The 7,915-nt window shown below is 36.3% G+C and overlaps 1 long non-coding RNA gene across 1 annotated transcript; it reads right to left on the bottom strand.

Annotated features, from left to right (window-relative positions):
- Window positions 1-917: 917 nt before the first annotated feature.
- Window positions 918-1,742, bottom strand: LOC110676821. The gene is made up of 3 exons (XR_002500752.1): window positions 1,453-1,742; window positions 1,206-1,300; window positions 918-1,149 (listed from the first exon to the last, which is right to left on the bottom strand). It is a non-coding gene; the product is annotated as an uncharacterized LOC110676821 (long non-coding RNA).
- Window positions 1,743-7,915: the final 6,173 nt, after the last annotated feature.

Here is a 7,915-nt window from a genome sequence, read left to right on the forward strand (position 1 = left end):
CTCCAAGGGGGGGGGGGGTCGAGTCAAGTGTGACAAGCCTTACAAAATTTTCGGAGGACTCATACAAAAAGTGTGACAAAGGGGGGGGGAGGGGGTCGAAAAAGTTGATATTTAGCGTGACATAATTTGTGTACCATCCCTTATCCAACGTGTATTGCAATCTAGATTTATTGACCGTCACTTGAACAACTCGCCGTGAGTAAAAAAAAATTAAAACAGATTTAGCAGAGTAACCAACTATTTATTCAAAGATTTTCCAATGAGAGAACAAAGACAAGACGTATTTAGATCAAACATGGTTAACACAGAGCAGAATCGTGAAGGCTAGAAGCCACGGATGCGGAATTCGAGCGAGCGAGTGAAGCGAATAGCGAATCCTATTAATTGTACATAGCTGTTATACATATATGATTGAAACCACGTAAACTGTGAAATATGCCGAGCACTAACTTGTTTAGAATAACTAACTGTGTAGGTAAATTGCTATGAAATACACATAATGATGAACAAACGAAATGGGCGCTTTTATTGTCGGGATTAGCTATGCCTAATCCAACAGCTAGCAAGAACCAAGGCTAATTCATTGTACTCTGTAGCCAGAGTAAGGTTATCTGACTTGGAAAAAGTGGCTAGGAGGCCACACTGAGCCAACTCTCCAAGTTGATGTTATATGGTGGACATATAATTTTGCACTATTAGAATTTCATATAAGATGTATCGAAGAACGAAATCATCGACTATAAGTTATATGTAATGCATATAGTGCGCGATTTGAGCATGCATGTTACCGTTATATGCGATGAATATGATTTTCGCGAGCGGAGAGCTAAAGAGAAAACATATAAAAATCAATAAACAAAGTTAGTTTGTCGTATATGGAACTCTTATATTTTCGATTGTTCTTTCCATATGATTTATGTTAGTGAGCTTACCTTGAATGTAATAATAGTATTATAAAAACAAATTTGGAAATTTTAGCTTCACATATGTTTTATTTAGCCATCTTTACATTGCACAGATAAGGAGTGATTGTTCGTCTGTGAATGAAAACTGTAAATTATCAGGGAGATTGATTCACCTGTTGAATGGCAGCTTGCAGGATGAAAGCTTTCAAAGAACGTCTTTCGGTGCCTAGTCTGAGTGGATATTCTACAAAGGAAAGGAATTGTCAATAATAAAGTCTTAGTTTAAGCGGGTTTACTTACCGAGGGTGAATAAATTGAAATAGAGGAGCTCGATCCATCATTAAACATTTTCGGGATGGATATTTCCCGAGTTCTGTCAGCTGGTTGATCCTAACCTGGTGAATATATTCATATAATGGAACAAAAGTTTGTTGTAATTGTAATTGTAATTGTAATTTATTGGCAATACGATAACATGTTAGTATTTACACTTTAAATCATGTCAAGGAACATGTTTTAAATGATAGTCTTAATTAAAGCGATTTACTTATCAGAAAATTGAATTTAAAGCTGGACTTGAACTTTTATTGATCCACGTTCTTTGCAATGTCGCCAAATCTGAGATGCAAACATGATACTATCTACATGACATTCATCCATATAGGATGTACTATTTGCAGAAGCCAGTATAAGTTATATGCTCTGCTGATAACTCGACATGTACTGCATACAAGATGTACATATAACATAAACCAGATTGTAGCTGCGTAATGTTTATTAGGTGGCAGTAACACTTCAACTGTTTAGCATGCCAAATGCATAAGACGTAATTTGAAACATATCTCGGTTACTTTTTCAAATCGACGTAAGTAACTTCCATACGGGTTTGAGAAAATTAATTCAGAAGAATCACAACCTGTCTTCTAAAACTGTTTTAAACTGAATCACCTTTTCAACATTTTTTCGACGTGTACATTTCTTAAATTTTGCATACAATGAGCTCGCGTTAAAAAACTATGGAGTTCCTATTATCTCACACAATAATTTTATGACAAAATTATAAGCCGTTTTATTCAGTTACTTGCGACGTTTTTCTACCAGTGTAAAATCGACTAAAGTAGTGTTTTGTTTTGATTCGGGGTTAAGTCACTTTGTCTCTCCATACAGCGGGCCGGCGAAAGTACTGGTTAGGTTGCGAAAGTTGAAAATCTTACTTTCGTCGTTTTGTAAATCTGGAAATTAAACGTTCCAAAAGTGAAAAATCGAGTTGGTTCAGAGCGTTACGCGTAGAAATTCGTCTGCGAAACACATAGGATCGATAAAGCAAGTTTGTATACTATTTTACTTGAGTCTGTATGAATACGTTTTCGAGATATCATATTATGTCGATTGATGATTTGATCTTATATGATTGTTCTGATAAATAGCTTCACGGATTTATTTCAGTGCATCTTTAACTTGCTGGCCGTTTTGTTTACAAACATTACTGCCTGGCCTGAATAGGCCTATTCACATGACGTTCAAAAACAGCTGATCGGGAAGCTCTTTGACAGTTCTTCTATGAAAATGACAGTCTCGTGTATGCACCGGTCCTCCACCGATGTAAACAAATGCATAGACGGACCTGTCACATGAAACGGCCTATACACGCTCGTTCAAATCTACTCAAAAGAGAGTAACTTTGACTCACTTTTGAAGTTTCAAGTTAGCTGTCAAAAGTGAGTAACCTTATTTTATCAAAGTGAGTAACTTTTTACTCAACCATGAAAGAAAACGACCTTACTCACTTTTGAGTAAACACAAACATATTCGACTCACTTTGTAAACGTCAAAGACTTGTGAAAATTTCGCACGCTCGAACTGACAAATCCTCCGTTGTGGTGAAAATTTTTTCGTCGACGTGATGTCGGACTGTTTTCAAAAACAATCGAGACAAAAGCCGAGCCGGCAGAGCAATGGCAGTTAGTTTGCTTGAAACTTCGCTTCGGAAGTCCAACCGGCAAATTCCAGATTAGTGCTGTGAAGTCAATAATCCAGATATCAAGTGAAGCGAGGTCGGAGTGAAAATGACCAAGTCCTGGTTTTGATCGAACAATCGCAAAAAAAATAAATAAAAACAGTAAGTTTTACCGTCGTACTTTTTATTGGGCTAATTATCAATTCTTTACAGTCTAACCGGGGAGGCTACTGGCACGGTCAAACTACATCCTCCATGGTTTCATCAATCCCCCAGAGATTTATAACATCCGGGGATCCATTCCAGAGCAGCGAAATTTTCAACACAAATATCAAATTTTTTTGCTTGTTATCATGTATTATTCATATAGTAATGTTAGAGATAATGAATATTGTGCATTCAGATTAATTTTAGACCGAAGTTCATAAGAGAAATGATATATCACCGAAAGTTCGCCGAAGTTCGGCGTCGGCATTCTACCGAAGTGCTACGCCGACAAAGGCAATCCTTATGCGTCGGCGAAGCACCAAATTAGAATGCCGACGCCGAACTTCGCCGAAGTTTTGACTGCCGAACTTCTAATTGTCACTCGAATTGTCAATAAATGTTATGTTTTTTGTATATTTCTCCTGATTTTATGAATAACATAATAAATTTATTTCCAAAAATATTATTTCCTGAAGTGAGTGACATCTACTCACTTTCGCAAATTCCAGATCAAACGAAGTGAGTAAGTGTTACTCCCATATTGACATTTGACAATGTTACTCTAAAGTGAGTAACGATGGTGTTACTCACTTTTGAGTAGTTCCACTTTGTTCCGAAGTGAGTCGAAATCTACTCACTTGTGAGTAGATCTGAACGAGCGTGTAACGCTCAAACTGAAACTAACCGTGCTGCCAATAGTACGAACTAGAAATCCTTTATAAGAGAGATTCGCGGAAGCTGACATTTCTGTCAAAGTGTGAGCCAATCGAGCAGCGAGAGCTGTCAAAGTGTGAGCCAAACGAACATGCGTTATGTTTGTTTTGAATTTTTCTTGAGGAGTAATGTAATCCGCTTGAAATTATTTCGGTAAAAGTAATTTTGCATGAAGCAAAATATTGAAATATTTACTTTTTTGAATTTGTCAATGCGATTTTTAGTTTTTGTTTTTTTCAGCTGTTCATTAGTTTTGATATGTAGCTCAAAGATCTATAACGAAACAAAATACACTTTAGAGCAATGAGGAAGTCATGTCCGTGTTACAGAATTATTCTCGACGCCGAGCAAAATCAGCACTGCTGGTCTGTTGCCAGATCATTCCATTTTACTTCCGCTTATCTCTCTATAAAGGATCACTAGTACGAACGAAATAGTTAAAAAGAGAGATAAAAGTAGAGTACGCTACGCGCAGATGCAGCTAAATTAGAATAATTTCTGACATCATTTTTTCCCCAACCAATCAGAAGTCAGAAGAATTTTGGTTCAATTACTTAAATTTCAATCAAATATTAAGAAATGTGTTCGAAACTGGACTTCAATGTAATTGATATATCTAGAATCGTCTATTCACAGATGTTTTATGTGAATTGTGAGTAACTGCGAGCCACAATCCTATTGAGTTAGAGGATATTCATACCGCCTGAATGTATTGGAGTGCCCCTTGAAATTTACAGCTGAATTAAAACCAGCTGAAGCAATATCCCTTCAAATCCATCTTCCAAGAAAATTCACAATACAAATCCTTAGAATTTTTTATTGCCCTTTTTCTTTTTTTCAGATCAATTCAAACGTCATTTTTACGTGAAAAATCACGTAGTTCATTTCAAATTCATTTTGCCTCCACTTCACCTGACTAAGATAACGATCACTAAGCCATTCATAACCATCAAACAGCGAATCGGTAATTGTTACTGAGGTTACCTATCGCACTTACGTGAAATTCACGTAGGTGCCTACCCGGATAAAAACGTATCATTCAGTGAATGGAATAAACCATTAATGTACAATATAACGTATTGGATACAATACAGCGTATTGTAATTGAATGTCGAAGCAATATTATTCATGTTTGGATATACAATTCAAAAGCAATATAATATATTGTAACAGAACATTGTATTGTTTTTAATTGGTTTTATACCTTACAATTTTGGTCAAATTCCTATTTTCGCGTAAAACAACTGTTGCTTTTTTCTATGTAGCTTTGCTGAAAGAAATAAACAAAACAAGTTCAAAAAGCAAGAAATGTTGGGTGGAAAATATTCAAAAAGTCAAAATAAGTAGTTTTTTAGAAGTCACTTGACATTAGCTGTAACGACGAATGCAACCATGATACAGTTTGATGAATTGTTTTTGTATTGTACAACAATACACGAATTGCTTATCAAGACAATACATGAACAATATATCGTATTGTATTTTCAAAATGTTTGTATGAGAAAATATCTATTTTGTATAGACCGATCCAGTTGCCTGCGTAGTAGTGCAATGTTGACAAAATTTTCTTTGTTTGCTGTGAGAACTGTCACAACATTGCTTTTGTTTGCTGTGAGAATTCAAATATAAACAGAATTGCTGCAAAACAACCACTTCCTTGTGGGCCTGCCGTTGACCGAAAGCTCAATGACGTCAAACAAACATCGATACGTTTTCATTCCGAGGAAATCGACTTGTGTGAGATTGATTGTGCGTTGGTGTTCGTGGCAGTTTGCTTGGGGACCTCTATTGTTACGATACTTAACCACCCAAACAATATATTGTAATGTAATTGTAGTGTCATTTTACAATATACTGTATTGTATTTCCAATATATTGGATGGCGCTGTTCCAATACGTTATATTGTTTTTGTATTGTATTTTTTATCCGGGTAAGTTCATTTTGACATCTGCATATTGTACGTACATTCGGTGTTGACGCAAATCCTAAGAAGGCGCCCGCTTGCTTTTGTAGAACTTCAGAAGCTGCTGAACTTTAAACCTTGTGTTAGATTGATTTTAAGGTAAATATGCTTTGAACACCGAAGAATCCTTGCATTACTTCATATTTTATACGTGATTTAAAACCTCTATCAATTATAGCACGCGAAGGCTACAACAAAACAGAACAAACTCACAACATTTAGGAAACAGGATTCACAATGCTCAGATTGAATATAAAAATATCACAATCTTTTAGGTTTGCTTATATTTTCCAATTGGGAATTAGTTTTCTTCCAAAGCCTATTAGAGATAAGGTTGGTCTTTATTCTATTTAAATTGAATGCAAAAACATCTAGGTCCTATTGAAACACTTCGTAAAGGCGACCGGAAAATCCACGTAGCTCTTACGTGTAGCGCCGATGGAATGGACGAAGTTCAAAAGTTCATGCGTTCATTCTGGGTCATCGATGAAGGGAAGGAATGTTAGTTAGGCAACCATTGTTACTACACACTTAATTCAGAATGCCGAATCTCGGCTAATTTTAACCGAGATCCGCACAGCCGAGTAGTCGGCAAACTAATTTCCTGGGATCTTAGCAAATAAAAGCTGAGTATTAGTAAATTATGCTTCGTTGCTAAGCAACCGAACAATTTGTTAGCTGAGTCTCGGTTAAAACCGGGAAACCGAGATTCGCACAGCCGAGCTCGTGAAAAAAATCTAAGTGTGTAGAGATCGAAGACGATCTGTATCTCCACCGTCATGGAAAGGACACGGGCAAACAGACGTAAAATTATTTTCATCGCACAGCATAATAGCGCCCAATTATAATATTCTAAGGGTCTAAGCCTCCCCTAGAAAATTTCAAGCCCCCTCTAGAAAATTGGGTCCTAAAACATTTAATGAAATCTAGTTTTTATTCAATAACACGAAAGACACTGAAATGAATTTTATTGTAGAAACTACTGAATCCATGGTAAAATTAAGAACTGCACCAACGATTTTCAACCGACTACATTAATCTGTTAACTCTACCAAAACATAGTCAACATCACTACACAAGAAAATTTCTTCTGTTGATTTAACCAGAGTTGTAGTATTTTTGACTAGAAACATTCTTGAAGTTTATCATCATGAAGTTTATCATCATACTTTTGACCATACTGTGTACAGGGTACAGGGTGTCACGGATTGAATTACAATGCTTTGTAGTGGATGCTACTATGGACATAGTCAAATTTACTGCACTGCTCAGTGATATTAGTAAACTTAACAGATTTTTGTAGTCGGTTGAAAATCGTTGGTGCAGTTCTTAATTCTACCATGGATTCGGTAGATTATACAACAAAATTTGTTTGCGTGGAGGCTATATCATGTTTAAACTTTAATTTAAAAATTGGGTCCATAAATAAACCTTCGACACTTTTGATCATGTTTGACGTTCGCTTAGTCGACAAAAACACCACAGGGGTTTTAGTTTTAACCTTTTTAACACTGGGGTTGTTCCTATCTGACATTTCGGAAGGGACACGGAAAACAAAATATACCTAAAATTCGAGTTTAAGCCAAGTGGTGTGGCAAAATCTAAAGAAACATAAACAAATATTTTTTTGGACTTAAAGCAACGGAAAACATTAGAAAATTGAGTAAACATGTGTTTTTGGCCTAAACTTAAGCGTTTGGCACTAAAATTGGAACAGGGCTTTAGGACCCTATTAATACATTCATGCTCTCATGCTAAGTTTGAATCTTCCTTAAAGGACTTTTTTGATCGAATGGGTCAAGCCTCCTCTAGGATTGAGTTCAAGTTACGCTAATGAAAACACTACTAACGATCCGCGACATTTTTCCACTTCATTATGCGAGCAAGCACTGTAGATTTTTTTTATATAAAACGAGTCCATTTCATTTCATACAGGCTACATTGTATTTGTATATCATGAACATCGCTAAATTGATTAGTAACTAACAACTGTTGAATTATTTGATCTTTGGCGATCTTTTGCTCTTTCCAGAAAAAGTTGAACCACCCTAATTCCGCAGTTTCAAAAAATCGTCGTCGATCAAAAGTCCAGCATCGCCCAATCCTATACACGCAAAAACCGCGTCACCGCCTTCTTCGCCCACCTTTGCCGGCTTCGTTTTCCACCG

This window comes from Aedes aegypti, chromosome 2 (genome assembly GCF_002204515.2).
Source record: "Aedes aegypti strain LVP_AGWG chromosome 2, AaegL5.0 Primary Assembly, whole genome shotgun sequence".
In the NCBI taxonomy this organism is placed as follows: domain Eukaryota; kingdom Metazoa; phylum Arthropoda; class Insecta; order Diptera; family Culicidae; genus Aedes; species Aedes aegypti.